The following is a 22,033-nucleotide window of genomic DNA, read 5'->3' as shown; positions in this document are numbered from 1 at the left end:
CAAACTAGAAATCTGGAACGTGGTTTAGCATATAGCAAAGGCTTGGATAGCCTAGGTTTGACTTCAACTTTTCCTGACTTTGAATAACTTTGCTTCTCAGTGCCTCAGTTTCTCATATGTAAAATGAGAATATAATTGTGCATTATAATGCATTCCAGGATTCTTGTGAGGATGAAATGAGAGTTTATATATTTAGTGTTTAAAATTCAATAAATGTGTATCTTTATTCCTTTTTTATGCACTACCTTCAATCTGTAAGTTTATCATTTTATTTTCTCTTATCAGAAATTTCCTTCGCATCATTATCACTTCCTTGCTTCAAGTCCTTACAGCCTCTAGCTTTCCTGGAAAACCTGTATCCAGTGTTTGCAAATTACTTCAACCATCTCTCTCCACTCTTCCCCTTTGTCATATCTCTTGTCTGATGGTGTGTACTGCTGATGGAGTGTGTTTTCTTGATATAAAATATTTCACATATTTATGGAGCACATGTTAGTATTTGTTACATGTTTAGAAAGTGTAAGCCGGGTGCAATGGCTCACACCTGTAATCCCAGCACTTTGGGAGGCTGAAGAGGGCAGATCACCTGAGGTCTGGAGTTCGAGATTAGCCTGACCAACGTGGAGAAACCTCATCTCTACTAAAAAATATAAAATTAGCCAGGCATGGTGGTGCAGGCCTGTAATCCCAGCTACTCGGGAGGCTGAGGCGGGAGAATCACTTGATCCTGGGAGGTGGAGGGTGCAGTGAGCCAAGATTGTGCCATTGTACTCCAGCCTGGGTGACAGTGAGACTCCGTCTCAAAAAGAGAAAAAGAAAATGTATTGATCACATGAGGGAGTGTTTGGGATATCCATAACCTTGAGTATTTACCATTTCTATGTGTTGGTAACATTTCAAGTCCCTTCTTCTAGCTACTTTGAAATATACTATACAATATTGCTGACTATAATCACCCTACTCTTCTATCAAATAGTGGGGTTATTTTTTCTATGTAACTATATGTTTATATTCACTAGTCAACCTTTCTTTATCCCCCCTTTCCCCTTTCCCAACCTCTGGTATATATCATTCTATTTTCTAATTCTAGAAAATCAATATTTTAGCTCTCATATATGAGTAAGAAAATGTGGCATCTGTCTTTTGGTGTCTGACTTATTTAAATTAGCATAATAACCTTCAAGTTCCACCCATATTGCTGCAAATAACAAGATTTTATTCATTTCGATAGCCCTATAGTATTTTGTTGCACATATATACCACATTTTTAAATTTATTAATCCACCAATGACACTTGGATTGATTCCATATCTTTGCTATTGTAAAGAGTCTTGCAATACCCTTTGGATATGCAGATTTCTTTTCCTTCAGATAAATATCCAATAGTGGAATTGCTGGATAATAACATAGTATTAATTTCCTTTTTTAGAAAACTCCATACTGTTTTCCACAGTGGTTGTACTAAATTACATTCCCAACAGTGTATGAGAGTTCCCTTTTCTACTCATCCTTGACAGTTTCTGTGCTTTTTTGTTGTTTAGTTTTTAAGTAATAGCCATTCTAACTGAGATAAAACGGTATTGCATTGTGGTTTTGATTTGCGTTTCCCTAATGATTAGTGATGTTGAGTATTTTTTCATATACCTGATAGCCATTTGTATGTCTTATTAAAAATTGTATTCATGTGCTTAACACACTTTTTAATGGGATTATTTGATATTGGTTGTTGAGTTGCTTTAGTTCCTTGTATATTCTGGATATTAATTAGTCCCTTGACAGATAAATAGTTCATAGAAGTTTCTCCCATTCAACAGGTTGTTTCTTTACTCTGCATTTTTTCCTTTGCTGTGAAGAAGGCTGTTAGTTTAATATAGTCCTATTTGTCTATTTTTGTTATAGTTGTCTGTGCTTTTGCAGTATTAGCCATGAAATGTTTGCCAATGCCAATGTCTTAAAGCATTTTCCCTGTTTTTCCCTAGTAGTTTTATAGTTTTGGGTATTATATTTAAGTCATTCTTCTGCATATGGATATCCAATTTTCCTGCCACCAGTTTTTGAAAAGGATGTCCTTTCCCCATTGTATGTTCTTGGCAACTTTATATTAAAAAAAAAAAAAAAAGTTGCTCGTAAATGCATGGATTTATTTCTGGACTCTCTATTCTGTTCCATTTATCTATGTGTCTATTTTTGTACCAATATCATGCTGTTTGGGGTACAATAGACTTGTAATGTATTTTGAAGTCTGGCAGGGTGATGCCTCCAGCTTTTTTCTTTTTTGTTCAGGTTTCCTTTGGCTATTTGAGCCCCTTTTTGTTTTCATACAAATTTTAGCATTTTTTAAAATTTTTGTGAAAATAGAAAACATGTAGGGATTGCATTGAATCTATATATTGCTTTGTGCTCTATGGTCATTTTAACAATATTTATTCTTTTCATCCATAAGCATGGGATGCATTTCCATTTGTTTGTGCACTCTTCAATTTTTTTCATTACTGTTTTGCAGTTTTCCTTGCAGATATTTTTCACCTCCTTAAATTTATTCCTAAGTATTTTATTTTTGGGAGCTGTTATAAATGGGATTACTTTCCTGATTTCTTTATCATCTAGCTCATTATTAGTGTGTAGTGTATTGACTTTTTATGTTGATTTTATATTATGCAAATTTACTGAATTTATTAATTAAATCTACAAGGCTTTTGGTGGAGTTTTTAGTTTTTTCTAGGTATCTGATTATATCATTAGGAAAGAGGAACAATATGATTTCCTATTTTTCACTTTGGATGCCTTTTGTTTCTTTCTCTTGACTGACTGCTGTTACTAGGACTTCCAGGACTATGTTGAATAGCAGTGGGTGAAAGTGGGCATCTTTAACTTGTTCCAGTTCTTAGAGGAAACATTTTCAGTTTTTCCCCGTTTAGTATGATTTTAGCTGTGAGTTTGTCATATATGGCCTTTATTATTTTGAGGTATATTCCTTCTGTGCCTAGTTTGTTGAGAATGTATATCATTTTTAAGTGACGTTGAATTTTATCAAATGCGTTTCCTGCATCTTTTGAGATGATCACATTATTTTGTTGATGTGATATATCTTGTTTACTGATTTGTATATGTTGAATAATCCTTGCATCCCCAGTATAAGTCCAAGTTGGTTGTGGTGTATTATCTTTTTGGTGTGCTCTTGAATTCTGTTTGTTAGTATTTTGTTAAGGACTTTTTGCATCTATGTTCATTGGGGATATTGGCCAATGGTTTTCTTTTTGTTGCGTTCCTGCCTGGTTTTTGGTATCAGGGTAATGTTGGCCTCATAGAATCAGTTATGGAGAGTTCCCTCTTCAATTTTTTGAAATAGTTTTAGGGGCATTGGTATTTTTTAAACATGTTTGGTAGAATTCAGCCATTAAGCCATCCAGTTCTGGGCTACTTTTTGTTGGAAGACTTTTAGTATATGATTCAATCTCACTACTTGTTATTGGTCTGTTCACGTTTTCTGTTTCTTCCTGATTCGGTCTTGGTAGGTTTTATGTTTCAAGGAATGTATTAATTTCCTCTAGGTTCTCCTGTTTATTGGCATATAGTTGCTCATAATAGACTCTCATAATCTTTTTAAATGTTTCTCTGATATCAATTGTAATGTCTCCTTTTTCATTTCTGATTTTGTTTATTTGGGTCTTCTCTCTTCTTTTCTTTGTTAGTTTGGCTAGAGGTTTATAAATTTTGTTTATCTTTCCAGAGACCCAACATTTTATTTGGTTTATCCTTTGTAGTTTTAAAGTCCCTCTTATTTAGTTCTGCTGAGATCTTTATTATTTCTTTACTTCTAGTAATTTTGTTTTTTTTCTTAGCTTTTCTGGCTCCTTGAAGTACATAATTAGGTTGTTAATTTGAAATATTTCTACTTTTTTGATGTATGCATTGATTGCTATAAACTTTTTTTCACTGTGTTTGCTGGTTTCTACAGATATTGGCATATTGTGTTTTCATTTGTTTCAAAAATTTTTTTATTTTCATCTTAATTGTTCATTAACTCAGTGGTCATTCAGGAGCATGTTATATAATTTCCATGTATTTGTATATTTTCCAAAGTTCCTGTTAGTGTTGATTTTTATTTTTATTCCATTGTGGTCTCAGAAGATACTTGATATAATTTTAAGTTTTTAAAAATTTGTTGATATTTGTTTTGTGGCCTATTACGTGGTCTCTCCTAGAGAATGTTCAACGTGCTAATTAGAATAATGTATATTCTGCAATTGATTGAAAATTTTCTGTAAATGTCTATAATATACATTTGGACTAGAGTCCAATTTAAATCCAATCCTTCTTTATTGATTTTCTGTCTAAACTATCTATCTAATACTGACAGTGGGGTGTTGATATCCCTCACTATTGTTGTAGTAGATCTATCTCTCTTTTTATATCTAGTAATATTTGTGTTATGAATCTCAGTGTTCCAATGTTGGGTACATATATATTTAGAATTGTTATATCATGTTGCTAGATTGATCAATTTTTAAATCATATAGTGACCATCTTTGTCTTTCTTTAAACTGTTTTTGATTTATAATCTATTTTACCTGACAAAATTATAGCTAATTCTGTTAGCTATTGGTTTCCACTTGCATGGAATATCTTTTTCTATCCCTTTATTTGGAATCTATATGTGTATTTGCAAATTAAATATGTTTGTTCTAGGATAGTTGAATCATTTTTCTTTATTCATTTTTCTCTTTTCATTTTTCTCTGTATCTTTCAAGTGAAGAATTTAATCCATTCATATTTAAGGTTATTATTGATATAAAAGGTTTTTTTTAGTATCATGTTGTTCATTGTTTTCTGGTTGTTTTGTATATTCCTTTTTCCTTTCTTTTTCTCTCATTGTTTGTCGTTGTAGGTTGGTGTTTTACTTTAGTAGCACCATTTAGGTCCTTTATGTTCCTCATTTGTGTATTTGGTTTATCACTGACTTTTATCCTTTCATGTGTTTCTATGACTATAATTCATCCTTTAGCTTTAAAATTTTGAACTCCATTGAATTTTTCTTATAAGGCTGGTTTCAGGGTGATGAATTCCTTCAGCATTTGCTTATCTGGAAAAGACTCAATTTCTTCTTCATTTATGAAGGATAATTTTGTTGGGCATAATATTGTTGGGTGAAAGTTTTTTGTTTTCTTTTAGCACTTTGAATATGTCATCTCATTCTCTTCCTGCTTGTAAGGTTTCTGCTAAGAAATCCACCGTTACTCTGATGGGGGTACCTAGGTGTTTTTCTCTTGCTTTTTCTATTATCCTTTATTTTGCCTTGACTTGAGACAGTTTGACTATAATGTGTGATATGGTTTGGCTGTGTCCCCACCCAAAATCTCATCTTGGAATTGTGATCCCGATAATCCCCAAATGTCAAGGGCAGGATTACCTGATGGAGGTAATTGGATCACGAGGGCAGTTTCCTCCATGCTGCTCTCGTGACAATGAGTGAGTCTCTTGAGATCTGATGGTTTTTAAGTATCTAGCATTTCCCCTGCTTGCAGTCACTCTGTCCTGTGAAGAAGGTGTCTGCTTCTCTTTTCCCTTCCGCCATGACTGTAAGTTCCCTGAGGTTTCCCCAGCCATGATGAACTGTGAGTCAATTAAAACTTTCTCCTTTATAAATTACCCAGTCTTGGGTATTTCTTCATTGTAGTGTGAAAATGGACTAATACAATGTGTAGAGGAGAAAACCTTTTTGTATTATATTTGTTTGGGGATCTTTGAATTTCTTGCATCTGGATGTCTAAGTTTCTTGCTAGAATTAGGAAGTTTTCATCTACTACTTCATTAAATATATTTTCTAACCTGTTTATTCTGTGTCCTTAAGGACACTAATAATTCAAATATTCACTTGTTTTCTATTGTTGCAAATGTCATGAAGACTTTGATCTTTTTTTCTTTTTTCTTTGTTTTTATTGGATTGGATTATTTCAAAAGACCTATCCTCAAATTCTGAGATTCTTTCTTCTGATTGATCTAATATATTGTCAAAACTTTCAAATGTATTTTATATTTCAGTCAATGAATCATTTAATTCTAGAGTTTCTGTTCTTTTGTTTTAATATCTATCTCTTTGGTAAACTTCTCATTAATATCCTGAATTGTTCTTATGATTTCTCTGTATTGCTATTTCAAATTCTTACGTATCTTACTGAGTTTTTTTAAAATTAGAATTCTGAATTCTTTTTCTGGGATTTTGTAAATTTCTTTTTGATTAGGATATGTTGCTGTAGATTTATTTTTGGAGATACATATTTCCTTGCTTCTCCATATTTTCTGTGTACTTACATTAATATAAATGTATCTAATTGGAGATACATATTTCCTTGCTTCTCCATATTTTCTGTGTACTTACATTAATATAAATGTATCTAATTCCGATTGTTGAATTTGCTTCTATAGGAAAGGATTTTTTCCTGAAACTCTGTGTGTGTGTGTGTGTGTGTGTGTGTGTGTGTGTAGTATAATCTTTGTATGATTTTTTAGCTGTAAATAGTGTCAGTGGTATCCAGGATTTTCATTGTGGTTTAGGAGGTGTTTATTAGTGGAGGCTTGGTGAAGTTTTGCTGAGGACTAGGAAGCCAGGAGGGCCAGTCTTCAGGCCCCAGTGCTGGCAGCAGTAGGCTAAGTATGTCTGTCTTTGAGGCCCAGTGTGGCATACGCTGGCATCATAATTAATGAGTCCATAGTGGCTGATTTTTGGGTTTCCAGATGGCTTGTTCAGAAGCTGGTAGTGGCAATGGTAGGCCAGGATTATGGGCAGGTTCTTGTGTCCCCGGACAGCAGGCATGATGTGGATGATGGCAGAAGCAATAGTAAGGGGAACCCCCTGGTCTTTGCTGGTGGTGGTGTTGGCTGTGATGGGTTCAGTAGACCAATCCCCTGGCCCTCTAGGAGTGCATGAGGATGGGTGCTAACTGTGTTAATATCAGCAGGTAGTGTTGTCCTGACCACAGACCCTGGGAGAAGTGTTCAGGTGCCAACAGTGGTCGACTGGTAGGGGCAATCACCAGGTCTCTGGATCATATGCTTGAATATAGGGGGGTTGGGGCATGTAGGACTGGGCCAGTGGACTTGTTTCAGTCCCCATGGTCATGTGTTCAGGCACTGGCTGTGATAGGCAGTGACAGCATTATCCCCAATTTTCCAGCATAATGCTCATGTATATTCAGTGGCAGCTGCACTGTGAGCCAACCAATGCAAAGGACAGGGCCCCTCTGAGCAGAAGCAGGATAATCAGGTAGCTGTGGGATGTGAAGTTTCCCCATACCTTGATCTCACAGTGGCTTGCAGTAGCAACAGTGGGATTTGTCTCTGGTATGTGTGAAAGTGCCCAGTCTCACATCTCTGTCCTTGGGCCTGTGGTGGTAGTGGCAGTGGCAGTTCTTGTCCCAGGGCAAAATAGATCTTCAGAGGCTGAGGTCTCAGAATGGCACAGGCTGTGGTCCTGTCAATGGGGAGGGTGGAGGCACTCTCAGTGGATGCAGCATGGGTAGGTAGCTGTTGGGAGTGTAGTTTACGTGAATCTTGGTCCCACGGCAGCCCATAGCTGCAGAGGGGGGATTGTCCTCAGGGTGCATGAAAGTGCTTGGCCTCCCTCCTCATCCTTAGCAGCAGTGGTGGCATCAGTTTCAGGGTAGGATGCAGTCCTTTAGGGGCTTGGCTCTCAGAATGGTGTCATGCTGAAGCTGCTCACAGCTCAAATGCCTGTGGGACTCAGCATGAGTACGTTCCCTGAAGCAATGCCTCTGTGCATCTCTAGGCAGCTCTCTATGTTATCCTTGAGGCCCCTGTAGGTTGAGGGACTCTCCTGTAGCTAGAATTGTAGAAGTCCATGACAGGAACGTGGAGCCCTGGGGGCTGCTCACTTACCCTTTATTCATGTCTGGGAGTATCTCCTGGCTCCCAACTATTCTCAGCCAAGCAGGATGCTATGTGATATGGTTTGGCTGTGTCCCCACCCAAATCTCATCTTGAATTGTAACTCCCACAATTCCCATATGTCATGGGGAGAACCTGGTGGCAGGTAATTGAGTCATAGGGGTGGGACTTTCCCATGCTGTTCTCATTATAGTGAATACGTTTTACAAGATGTGATGGTTTTAAAAATGGGAATGTCCCTGCCCAAGCTCTCTCGCTCTTTGCCTGCTGCCATCCATGTAAGACATGACTTGCTCTTCCTTGCCTTCTGCCATGTTGAGCCTGTGAAGCCTCCACAGACACATGGAACTATAAGTCCATTAAACCTCTTTCTTTTGTAAATTGCCCATTCTCAGATATGTCTTTATCAGCAGCATGAAAACGGACTAATACAGTATATTGGTACCAGTAGAGTGAGGTGCAGCTAGAAAGATACCTCAAAATGTGGAAGCAAATTTGGAACTGGGTAACAGGCAGAGATTGGAACAGTTTAGAGGGCTCTGAAGAAGACAGGAAAATGTGGGAAAGTTTGGAACTTCCTAGAGACTTGTGAATGACTTCGACTAAAATGAGGATAATGGTATGGACAATGAAATCCAGGCTGAGGTGGTCTCAGATGGAGATGAGGAGCTTGTTGGGAACTGAAGCAAAAGTGACTCCTGTTATATTTTTGGACAGAGACTAGTGGCATTTTGCCCCTGCCCTAGAGATTTGTGGAACCTTGAACTTGAGAGAGATGATTTAGGGTATCTGGCAGAAGAAATTTCTAAGCAGCAAAACATTCAAGAGGTGACTTTGGTGCCGTTAAAGGCATTCAGTTTTAAAAGGGAAATAGAGCATAAAAGTTTGGAAAATTTGCAGTCTGACAATGCAATAGAAAAGAAAATCCCATTTACTGAGAAGAAATTCAAGCTGGCCACAGAAATTTGCATACATAACAAGGAGATGAATGTTAATCACCAAGACAATGGGGGAAATATCTCCAGGGCATGTTAGAGACATTTGCAGCAGCCCCGCCCATCACAGGCCTGGCAGTTAAGAGAAAAAAGTGGTTTCGTCGGCCAGGCCCAGGGTCCTTCTGCTGTGTGCAGTCTAGGGACTTTGTGCCCTGTGTCACAGCCACTCCAGCCATGAGTAAAATGGGCCAAGGTACAGTTCAGGCTGTTGCTTCAGAGGATCAAAGCCTCAAGCCTTGGCAGCTTCCACATGGTGTTGAGCCTGTGGGTGCACAGAAGTCAAGAATTGAGTTTTGAGAATCTCTGCCTAGATTTCAGAGGATGTATGGAAATGGCTAGATGCCCAGGCAGAAGGTTGCTTCAGGTTTGGGTCCCTCATGGTGAGGGGCAGTGTGGAAAGGAAATGTGGGGTTGGAGCCCCCACACAGAGTTCATACTGGTGCACTACTTAGTGGAGCTGTGAGAAGAGGACCACCATCCTCCAGACCCCAGAATGGTAGATCCACTGACAGCTTGTGCTGTTGCCTGGAAAAGCTGTAGACACTTAACACCAGCCCATGAAAGGAGCCGAGGGGGGTGGGGGGGTGATGTACCCTGCAAAGCCACAGGTTTGGAGATGCCCAAGGCCGTGGGAGCCCACATTTTGTATCAGTGTGACCTGGATGTGAGACATGGAGTCAAAGTAGATCATTTGGGACCTTTAAGACTTGACTGCCCTGCTGGATTTTGAACTTGCATAGCGCCTGTAGCCCCTTCGTTTTGGCCAATTTCTCCCATTTGGAATGGCTGTATTTACCCAATTCCTATAACCCCATTGCATCTAGGAAGTAATTAACTTGATTGTGATTTTATAGGCTCATAGGCAGAAGGGACTTGCCTTGTCTCCGATGAGACTTTAAACTGCAGACTTTTGAGTTAATGCTGAAATGAGTTAAGACTTTGTGGGACTGTTGGGAAGCCATGATTGGTTTTGAGATTTGGGAGGGGCCACAGGTGAAATGATATGGTTTGACTGTGTCCCCACCCAAATCTCATCTTGAATTGTAACTCCCACAATTCCCATGTGTCATGGGATGAACCCAGTGATAGGTAATTGAATCATAGGGGTGGGTCTTTCCCGTTCTATTCTCATGATAGTGAACAAATCTCACAAGACATGATGGTTTTAAAAATGGGAGTTTCTCTGCATAAGCTCTCTCTCTCTTTACCTGCTGCCATCCATGTAAGATGTAACTTGCTCCTCCTTGCCTTCCTCCATGTTAAACCTGTGAAGCCTCCTCAGTACATTAAACCTCTTTCTTTTGTAAATTGCCCAGTAAAACTGGGTATGTCTTTATCAGCAGCATGAAAACGAAACAATACACCATCCTTCCCTCTCCTTAGCTGCCAGAGCTTCCCATCACTTCTCTGTTGAATTCCACTGTTCTCTCTTAGATGATATATTCAAAATGTCATGAGTGTGGTCCTTGACTGGACTTCTTTTCTGTCTTCAGCCAATTTCATTGTAATAAAATAACAAAATAGCTCCTTTTAATAAACTTTCCTCAAATTTTATGCAGAAACAAAACATGGGTCTTGGAGTACATGACTTTGATTTCCACATTTAGTTTAAAGCTAGATATATTTTTAGACTATCTTAAGATAAAGTGTATTTATAGACTAGGACCAAGGCAAACTCATGTTATCTTTACTATTGACGTGGATAACAATATAAACAAGTTTCACATTTCCATGTATCTCAAATTTTATTATATAATATGGGCATTGTAATATCAACTTCATAAATGTTTTGTAATGAATTATAAAGTATGAGGTATTTTACATGGCAATTTTGATTTTTTTGGTGAATATATATACATTTTATATTATCACTCCTGATTCAGTGTATTTTAAAACTCAAAAACTTACTTCTGAATTCCTTTTGTAAGCAAGTCAGATTTTCTTTCATTTTTTCAATAGAATGCATCTGCCTTCATAAATCATATATAAAGTTGATAAAAGCAAAGAGCACAGCCTTAGGAAAACCTAACAGGTCAGTAGCTATTTATAATTTGACAATTTATGAGAACAAATGTCTCCATTACATAAATAATTCCCTTGCATTTCATTTGCTTGCACACCATTATTTCTAAAAGTTTGTCACAAAAAGAATGGTGATCAATTTATCTTCTTAGCTGGCACAGTGGGTTAATGTGAGCACCACTGCATTCCTTCAGTCAGCTTGCTAGGAAGATAATATTAATCTTTTATTTTATAAAGATATACCTGAATTTTAGCCAAAGGCCAATGATCCACAGAGACATAAAAAGCCCTATGCGTAATTCAGCCCTGAGCTTTCTCTGTGTACGCCAGTGATCATTTGGCTGGTTCCACCTGAGTCACTCTCTCTGAATGGAAATGGGAACTGTCCTTAAATATTACTCAGCCCTTTATCCTCTCTCATCAGCATAGAAGTACGAGCAATACAATTGCTTTGGGGCGTGTTTGCCAGCTTGTGTAGAAGTAAAAAGGCCTTCCATATACTAAGGATTAGAAAACTTGTGTTTGAATCATGACCTCCCATTGGGTATTCTTATGCCAATCAATTATAAAGCATTCTGAAAATCACTTATAAAATAAGAAATATAGATTAGATATGCCCAATGATTTATAAATGACATTAAAAGCACTGTCATTTATAAATGATATAATCATTTATGATATAAGAAGGCTGGACCATATGGTTGAATGTGTTTTGTCAATTTGGGTAAGAATGGAAACTATATTTCTCAAACTCCCCTTCCCTGTGTGGGTCCAGAATAGTTTGGGTCAAGAAAGAAACTTGTGTAAGATTTGGAAGGCAGAAATAAATGTGGAGTCATTACTCTTGGAAGAAACTTTATAGTCAGACACTAGGTTAGCAGGCCAGAAGTGTCCAATAGTCCACTGAACTCCAGTTTATCTTAACTCTTCTCCCATTCTGAGTTCATAGTTGCTGGTATGTCAGCCAGCAGTAACCCTAAGCCCACAACCATGCACCTGACTACAAGTGCCTTAGAAGTACTAGTCATACATAGGCACCAGCTTCTTCAGAAGCGGCAGTAACTATGGGCCTCCCCATGAGTACTATGTTCAGGGGCCCACTTAGATATCCAGGGGCTCTTTGTCTAGAATTTCCTGTAAACTCTGACTTGTACACACACACCAGTGCTTCATGTCAACGTGGTTAGATCAGTTATTTCTCTGGTCTCCTCACTTTCTCTTTCATTACATCCTCACATAGTCACAGTTTGTTGTGACCAAGTATCTCAGTCCAGAATACAAGTTCTCAGGGAATATAGCAACTACAGATCCACAGATGTGACTCAGAGCATCTGGGAACACCTGGAATGTATGTGTTTATATTGAGCATTTTTCTAGGTAGAAGGGTTACATAATTTTTAATGTAATTATAAAGAATTCAGTAAGTCCAGGCTGAGCGCGGTAGCTCATGCCTATATTCCCAGCACTTTGGGAGGCTGAGTTGGGAGGATCACTTGATGCTAGGAGTTTGAGACCAGACTGGCCAACATGGCAAAACCCCAACTCTACTAAAAGTACAAAAATTAGCCAGGTGTGGTGGTGTACACCTGTAATCCCAGCTACTTAGGAGGCTGAGGCACAAGAATCACTTGAACTTGGAAGGAGAAGTTTGCAGTGGGTTGAGGTCATGCCACTGCACTCCAGCCTGGGGGACAGAGCAAGATCAGTCTCAAAAAAAAAAAAATTCAATAAATCCAAACAGATTAAAATCAATGCTTAAGGCTGGACTGCTTAATATGGTCATCACTGGCCACATGTGGCTACTTAAATTTAATTAATTTAAAACTAATAAAATAAAAAATTCAGTTTCTTTGTCACATTAGTCACATTTCAAGTGCTTGGTAGCCACACATTTTTAGTTAGCTATCATATGGGACAGTGTAGAAAATGTTTTCATCATTGCAGAAATTTCTGTTGGATAGTGTGCTTTCAGGATAGTTAACATTTTATGGAAGTGCAGAAGTTCCATTGCTTTCTATATATGATACTAAGGGAGCTAAGCACCTTTCTTTTTTTTGAGAAGGAGTCTTGCTCTTTCACCCAGGCTGGAAGGCTGGAGTGCAGTGGCACGATCTCGGCTCACTGCAGGCTCCTCCCCCCAGGGTTCACGCCATTCTCCTGGCTCAGCCTCCCGCGTAGCTGGGACTACAGGTGCCTGCCACCTCGCCCGGCTAATTTTTTGTATTTTTAGTAGAGACTGGGTTTCACCGTGTTAGCCAGGATGGTCTCGATCTCCTGACCTCGTGATCCGCCCGCCTCGGACTCCCAAAGTGCTGGGATTACAGGCGTGAGCCGTCACGCCTGGCCGCTAAGCACCTTTCTTATCATTTCCCTACTTCCTCCAATTTCTCCACCAAACACAAAATCGCTATTCAAGTAGAACATCAGATTCATTGAACAGCTTAATACAACGTCTATTTTTCCTTTATAAAGGTCAGTGCTTTTGGTACAGCGTGATTGCATGCAGAGTTGAAAAACAGATCCAATTCACCTACAGAGCCACATAAATATTTTAAGACTGTGTTTTATAAACTGTAAACTTTATTATCGGCTTTGGTTCCAGAGCAGGTGAAGTCTATATATCATCAAGTCCCACCACACGTGGCTATTGTTTTAGTAGCCTGCTTCTTCACTTCTGCCATACACTACCCAGCAGACTGGATTAACAGCTCTCCCAGGTCCCCTTCCACCTTCCAGGAGAAATACTGATTGAACCCGAAGCAAATTCTTCCTATTCTGACATATATGTATACAAGAAAAACCTAGGATTTACTAACAGCACAATTGGCTACAAACAGGAAACCAATCACGTTCCTCAGGGAAAGCACTGAGGAGTTTATCATCCTTTCAGGCCAGAAAGGTTTTCAATGGTGAACAGAGACCTCTACAGCTGCACCTGACTTCTTTGCATTTTAAGGAGCAACATAATAGCATCCCCAATTAGGAACTAATTACAGAAATAAGTAGCAGTTCTAGAATTTTGGCAGCTATCCCTCATAACCTGAAAGCAACAACAACGAAAAAACTCTTCAAATTTACTTGCATAAGGAAAGACTGTAGTGTGAGTCAATATCAGCTTTGTCATAAAAGGAATATAGTTATTTACCTTAAAATTCTCTAGAATTTATCCTATGCAGCCCTTTTAGAAGTAGGTTCTCTGCCTCTATAGTAACGCAAAAAGTAATATAGGCGACTGACAGTAAATTGCTCCTTAAATTGAAATACATGTAGCACCAAAATCTGGAATGCTTTTAGTCTTCCACCATTGAATATGATGTTAAGTGTGGGCTTTTCATATATGGCCTTTATTATGTTGAGTTAATTTCCTTTTTTCTCTAGTTCGTTGACAGCTTTAATCATGAAAAAATATTAAATTGTTTTAAATACTTTTTATGCATCAATTGAGATAATGATGTGATTTTTTTGTCCTTCATTCTATTAACATGATATATTACATTGATTTTTGTATGTTGAACCTTCCTTGCATCTCAGGGATAAATCCCACTTGGTTAGAGTGTATGATCCTTTTACTGTGATGTTGAATTTTTTTTTGCTAGCATTTTGTTGAGGATTTTTGCATTAATATTCATTGGGGATATTACTCTATAGTTTTCTTTTTTTGTGGTATCTTTAGCTTTGGTATCAGGATAATGCTGCCCTCACACATTGAGTTTGGAGGTGTTCCCTCTTCGTCAAGCTTTGGAAGAGTTTGAGGAGAATTAGCATTAATTCTTCTTTAAATGTTTGGTAGAATACCACCAGTGAAGCCATTTGGTCCTGGGCTTTTCTTTGTTGGGATGATTTTGATTACTGTTTAATCTCCTCACTAGTTATAGGTTTGTTCAGATTTTTTGTTTCTTCATAATTCCCTTGGTAGGTTGTGTATTTCTAGGAATTTATCCATTTCTTCTAGTTACACAATTTGTTAACGCATAATTGTTCATAGTAGTCTCTTACAGTCCTTTTTATTTATGTGGCTTCAGATGTAATGTCTCCTTTTTCATTTCTAATTTTAGTTATTTGAGGTGTCCTTTTTGTTTTTTTCTCAGTTAATCTAAGGGTTTGTAAATTTTGTTGCTCCTTTTTAAAAAAGAACTCTTGGTTTTTTAAATTTGTTCTGTTTTTTATTTTCTATTTCATTTATTTCTGTTCTAACCTTTTATTATTTCCTTCCTTTTGCTAATTGTTGGTTTCGTTTTCTCTTGTTGTAGTTCCTTGTGGTATAAAACTGAGTTGCTGGTTTGCAAACTTTCTTCTATTTTAAGGTAAGATTTGCTACCATAAACTTCCTTTTTTGTACAGGTTGAGTTTCCCTTATCCAAAATGCTTAGGACCAGAAGTGTTTCAAATTTTGGATTTTTTTCAGATTTTGGAATATTTGAATTATGCTTACTGGTTGAGCATCTCTAATCTGACATTCTGAAATATGAAATATTCCAAACAGCATTTCTTTTGAGTGTCATGCCAGCATTCAAAACGTTCTGATTTTAGCACATTTTAAATTTTGGATTTTCAGATTAGGGATGTTCAACTTGTCCTACTTTTGCTGCATCCCATATATTTTGTTATGTTGTGTTTTTTTCATTTTTCTCGAGATGGTTGCTAATTTCTCTTGTGATTTTTCTTTGACCAGTTTTTTGTTTAAGAGCATGTTGTTTAATTTCCACACATATGTGGATTTTTTGTTCGTTTGTTTTACTCCTGTTACAACTTTTTAGTTTCATTCCATTGTGGTCAGAGTAGATACCTTGTATGATTTTAATCTTCTAAAATCTCAGATTTGTTTTGTGACCTAATATAATCTATCCTGAAGAAAGTTTAATCTGTGCTTCAGAAGAATGTGTTTACTGCTTTTGTTGGTTGCAGTATTCTGTGTGTGTGTGTGTCTGTGTATGCCTGTGTATGTACGTTCCAATTTGTATATAATGTTATCCAAGTCTGCTGTTTCCTCATAGATTTTCTATCTAGCTGTTCTATCTATTATTAAAAGTCAGATATTGAAGTCTGCTACTGTTATTGTGTTGCTGTCTATTTCTACCTTCAGTTTTGTCGAAGTTTGCTTCACATATTTGGGAGATCTTATGTTAGGTACGTCATATGCATTTATAATTATTACGTCTTCCTAATGAATTGACCATTTTATGATTATAGAATGTCTTTATTTGTCTCTTGTGACAATTTTTTACTTCAAGTATATTTTGTCTAATATAGTATAACTGTCCCTGATTTCTTTTGTTACACAAAATATATTTTTATTCTATATCTTTCAGCTCACGTGTGCCCTCATATCTAAAGTGAGTCTCTTGTAGACAGAATATAGTTAGATCTGGTTTCCTTATTCATTCAGTCATTGTATGTCTTTTGATTGGGGAGTCTAATCCATTTACAGTTAGAACTTACTATTGTCATATTTTTTGTACGTCTCATAGATACTTTGTTTCTCTTTTTTTCTGTTACTGCCTTCCTCTGTGTTTCATTGATTTTTTTTTTTTTTTTTTTTTTGTAGCAACATGTTTGATTCCTTTCACTTTTTTGTGTATATCTTCCACAGGTATTTTGCCTTTGGTCACCATGAGGATTACATAAAACATCTTAAAGCTACACCAATCTATTTTAAACTGACAACAACTTAAATCCAATCGTATGCAAAAACTCTATTCTTTTACATTTCTACTCCCCCCAAAATTATGTTACTGATGTCAAATATTGCACCTTTTTATCTTGTGTATCAATGAACATAGATTTAGTTATATTTTGTGCTTTTCTCTTTTTTAAACATTTCCAACTTTTAAGTTCAGGGGTACATGTGCAGGATGTGCAGGTATATTACATAGGTAAACATGTGCCATGGTGGTTTGCTACACAGATCAGCCCATCAGCCAGGTATTAAGCCCAGCATCCACTGGCTATTCTTCCTGATGCTCTCTCTTGTACCCCGTAGTCTCTGACAGGCCACAGTGTGTGTTGCTCCCCCAGCCATGTGTCCATATATTCTCATCACTTAGCTCCATTTGGTTTTCTGTTCCAGTGTTAATTTACTAAGGATAATGGACTCCAGTTCCAACCATGACCCTGCAAAGGACATGATCTTGTTCCTGTTTATGGCTGCATAGTGTTCCATGGTGTATATCTATCACTTTTTTTAATCCAATCTATCATTGATGGGCTTGATTAGGTTGATTTCATATCTTTGCTATTGTGAATAGTCCTGCAGTGAACATACATGTGCATGTGTCTTTATAGTAGAACTATTTATATTCCTTTGAGTATATACCCAGTAATGGGATTATTGGGTCAAATGGTATTTCTGCCTCTAGGTCTTTGGGGAATTTCCACACTGTCTTCCACAATGGTTGAACTAATTTACACTACCACCAACAATGTAAAAGTGTTCCTTTCTCTCTGCAACCTTGCCACCATTTTTTATTTGTCTGTTTGTTTTTACTTTTTATAGTAGCCATTCTGACTGGTGTGAGATAGTATATCATTGTGGTTTTGATTTGCATTTCTCTAATGATCATTGATGTTGAGCTTTTTTTCATATGATTGTTTGCCACGTGTGTGTCTTCTTTTGAGAAGTGTCTGTTCATGAGAACACATGGACACAGAGAGGGAAACATCACACACCAGGGCCAGTTGGGGGGTGGGGGCTTAGGGGTGGGATAGCATTAGGAGAAATACTTAATGATGGGTTGATGGGTGCAGCAAATCACCATGGCACGTGTATGCCTGTGTAACAAACCTGCACATTCTGCACATGTACCCCAGAACTTAAAGTATAATAAAGAAAAGAAGTGGGCCAGGCATGGTGGCTCATGCCTATAATCCCAGCACTTTGGAAGGCTGAGGTGGGTGGATCACCTGATAGCAGGAGTTTGAGACCAGCCTGGCCAACATGGTGAAACCTTGTCTCTACTAAAAATACAAAAATTAACCAGGTGTGATTGCAGGTGCCTGTAATCCCAGCTACTCAGGAGGCTGAGGCAGGAGAATTACTTGAACCTGGGAAGCAGAGGTTGCAGTGAGCCGAGATTGTGCCATTGCACTCCAGCCTAAGGGACAAAAGTGAGATTTTGTCTCAAAAAAAAAAAAAAAAAAGGGTCTGTTCATGTACTTTGCCCACTTTTTAATGGGTTTTTTTTTTTTTCTTGAAAATTTAAGTTCTTTGTAGATGCTGGGTGTTAGAATTTTGCCAGACATATAGATTGCAATTTTTTTTTTGTATTCTGGGGGTTGTCTGTTTTCTCTGTTGATAGTTTTGTTTGTTTGTTTGTTTGTTTGGAGTTTTTTTGCTGTGCAGAAGCTCTTTAGTTTAATTAGATCCTGTTTGTCAATTTTTGCTTCTGTTGCAATTGCTTTTGGCATCTTTTTCATAAAATCTTTGTCCTTGCCTATGTCCTGAATGGTATTGCCTAGGTTTTCTTCTAGGGTTTTTATAGTTTGGGGTTTTACATTTAAGTCTTTAATCCAACTTGAGTTGATTTTTGTACAGTGTAAGGAAGGAGTCCAGTTTTTATTTTCTGTATATGGCTAGCCAGTTCTCCCAGCACCATTTTTATTTTATTTATTTATGTTTTTTTGAGATGGAGTCTTGCTCTGTTGCCCAGAATGGAGTGCAATGGTGCTGTCTAGGCTCACTGCAACCTCCGCCTCCAAGGTTCAAGAGATTCTCCTGCCTCAGCCTCTAGAGTAGCTGGGATTATAGGCACAAGCCATCACGCCCAGATAATTGTTGTATTTTTAGTAGAGACAGGGTTTCACCATGTTGTCCAGGCTGGTCTGGAACTCCTGACCTCATGATCCACCCACCTCAGCCTCCCAAAGTGCTGGGATTACAGGCATGAGCTACCTCACCCAGCCAACCAGTAGCATTTATAAAATAATAAATCCTTTCCCCATTGCTTATATGTGTCAAGTTTGTCAAAGAGCAGATGGTTGTAGGTGGGCAGTCTTATTTCTTGGTTCTCTATTCTGTACCATCAGTCTGTGTGTCTGTTCTTATACCAGTACCATGCTGTTCTGGTTACTGTGGCCCTGTAGTATAGTTTGAAGTCAGATACCATGATGTTTCCAGCCTTTTTTCCATTTTCTTAGGATTGCCTTGTCTATTCGGGCTCTTTTTGGTTCTATATGAATTTAAAAATAATTTCCAGTTCTGTGAAGAATGTTAATGATAATTTAATGGGGATAGCACTGAATCTACAAATTGCTTTGGGCAGTATGATCATTTTCATGATACTGATTCTTTCTATACATGAGCATAGAATGTTTTTTCATTTGTTTGTGTCACCTCTGATTTATTTGGGCAGTGGTTTGTAGTTCTACTTGAAGAGGTCCTTCACTGGCCTTGTTAGCTGTATTCCTAGGTGTTTTGTTCTCTTTGTAGTAATTGTGAATGGGAGTTCATTCATGATTTGCCTCTCTGCTTGCCTGTTGTTGCTGTACAGGAATGCTAGCGATTTTTGCACATTGATTTTGTATCCTGAGACTTTGCTGAAGTTGCTTAAGAACCTTTTGGTCTGAGAGGATGGGCTTTTCTAGATATAGATTCATGTCATCTGCAAACAAAGGTAGTCTGACTTTCTCTCTTCCTACTTAAATACGCTTTATTCCTTTCTTTTGCCTGATTGTGCTGGCCAGAACTTCCAACACTAGGTTAAATAGTAATGGTGCGAGAGGATAAATTTGTCTTGTGCTGATTTTCAAGGGGAATGCTTCCAGCTTTTAAATTCTATACTATAATTTAAATAATTTCTAAATCACCACTATAAGACTATAGGATTCTATATTTGTCTATATATTTACCTTTACCAGAGAGGTATACATTTTTCTATGTTTTTGTGTTGTTGTATAGCATCTTTTCATTTAAACATGAAGGACTCTCTTAAACATTTTTAGGGAAAGCCCAGTGGTGATCAACTCCCTCAGCTTTTCTTTAGAAGTTTTATTTTTATTTTTTAATGACAGTTTTAATAAATATAGTATTTTTGATAGGCAGCTTTTTCTTTCAGCACTTTCCGACGTAAATATATTATCCCACTTGCTTCTAATCTGCAAAGTTCTTGCTGAGAATCCTCTGACGGTCTTACAGGAGCTCCCTTGTATAACGAGCCTCTTTTCTCTTACTGTTTTAAAGATTCTATCTTTGTCTATAACTGTTGACAATTTGATTATTATGTGTTTCAGTGTAGGTTTCTTTGCATCTCTTAGTTGGAGTTTATTGAGTTTCTTTAATTTGTATATCCATTTTCTTTCTTACATTCACGAAGCGTTTGCCTATTGTTTCTTCAAACCAATCTTCGTTCCTTTCTGTCTCCTCCTGGAATTTCCATAATGCATATTTGGTCTGTTTGATGATGATCCATAAGTCTGTTCTTTTTACTTTATAAAAGTATTATTAACTTTTTTTACTTCTAGCTTGACAATTTCAAATGACCTGTCTTCAAGATGGATGATTCTTCTGCTTAATGAAGTCTGCTGTCAAATCCTTTTAGTATATGTTTTAATTCATTTATGATATTCTCCAGCTCCAGAATGTCTATTCACTTATTTTTATAGTTTCTACTTATTTGTTGATTTCTCATTTTATTTGTGAATAATTTTCCTGATGTGTATTGTCCATCTTTATTCTCTTTTAGCTCATTGAGCATCTTTAAAATGGTTATTTTGAATTATTTGTTAGGAAATTTATAGTCTTTATGTCTTTAGGGTTCCTTTTTGAAGATATAATCTGCCCCTTTGATTGCACTATGTTTTTCTGTTTCTTTGTATGCCTTGTTATATTTAGTCGAGATTTAGGCGTTTGAAAAAATAGCCAACTCTCTCAGTCATTAAGGAATGGGTTTATAAGGAGAAGGCATTCACCAACCAGCCTGGCTACAGGTTCTGGAGACTTTTCTAGGGACACATTTTCTCTAGGATTGTGAGTATAGCTTTCCCAGTTAAAAAAAAAAGGTTTGTCTCGGTCTCTTCTAAACACTCTGTAATCTCTTGCTCCTCCTGGTGTCTCTCTGCGGTACTGTAGTCTCTCTGGTGCCATTACAAGACACAGCGCTCACCTTTGTGTTCAGCAGTCCCCAACTTGGCATCCAAAGTACAGCACTGTTTCATTCAGTGCTCCAAGTCCAGCAATACAGGAAACAATCTTTCAGGATGCCCCTTGAAAAACCAGAATGTTTAGCACATGTTTACTCTTCTTTTTACTTCCAAGAGAGAAGCTAGGACTTAGGAGTTTTGTCTAGATTGTACTATGCTGTGGTGCAGGTGGGGGTGTAGAGGAAAGGGGGTAGGGTAAGCAAATGCAACAAACTTTCATGCTCATTTGTTAGCAGTTCTTCGTGGCTTTGTGCTCTTCTTGGCGGCTGCAACCTCTTAACTGGTTTCTGGAGTTTTCATAAAGGCAATTTGGTCTGTATATTAAGTCCGTGTCTCCACAGCGTAACATGGGCTTAGGGCTTCCTTTCAGTCATCTCACTGTCATCGCTTGAAAGCAAGTAATTTTTAAGCCAGAAAATACATTAATGACCAGGAAAGGCAGCTGTGTAAGAAAATATGTATACTTGCATAGGAATCCCTTAGTTAAAATCAAAACTCCAAACTCAAAAAATGGAAGGAGGGTAAAAGCTTCTAATAAAATGTCAGAATATGTTTTTGTGTGGCTGGCTGCTCAACTAGACTAAATGCCATGTAGAAACAGAGATGGGCCCTTATTCACCTTTGTGGTTGTGATGACGTTCATTCTTTCATGCTTCTAGCAATGACGACTTTCACTGAATGCATGTTAGCCCATGTATTTATTGCTAGGTACAAACGGTAAGCAAACACAATCCGGTTCCTGCCCTTATGGAGTTTCTAGTCTAGTAAAGAATACAAGCATATGAACAAACACCTAAAATCTAGTGTGACAACACTCAGAAAGGCTTGATTGCAGAGTACTAGGGGAAAATAAAAGTGGGACTTGTACTAAAAATAAGAAAAAAAAACACATAACAAATGTCTATCTTTGCTAAATTGAATGGAAGAAAGACTATACTTGTACCAATGTTCCAAAGGTGGTCAGCAACCCCATAACA

At 37.5% G+C, this 22,033-nt stretch overlaps 1 long non-coding RNA gene across 1 annotated transcript in view; it reads left to right on the top strand.

Annotated features, from left to right (window-relative positions):
* Positions 1–15,226, top strand: part of LOC134736363 (uncharacterized) — a 136,338-nt gene extending 121,112 nt beyond the window's left edge. The window contains exons 3-4 of the long non-coding RNA XR_010120340.1: positions 10,860–10,932; positions 15,173–15,226. This is a non-coding gene — a long non-coding RNA (uncharacterized lncRNA). The remainder of the gene's footprint in view (positions 1–10,859; positions 10,933–15,172) is intronic.
* The last annotated feature ends 6,807 nt before the right edge of the window (positions 15,227–22,033 follow it).

This window comes from Symphalangus syndactylus, chromosome 1 (assembly GCF_028878055.3).
Source record: "Symphalangus syndactylus isolate Jambi chromosome 1, NHGRI_mSymSyn1-v2.1_pri, whole genome shotgun sequence".
Taxonomy (NCBI): domain Eukaryota; kingdom Metazoa; phylum Chordata; class Mammalia; order Primates; family Hylobatidae; genus Symphalangus; species Symphalangus syndactylus.
This window is presented reverse-complemented; position numbering and strand designations above follow the sequence as displayed.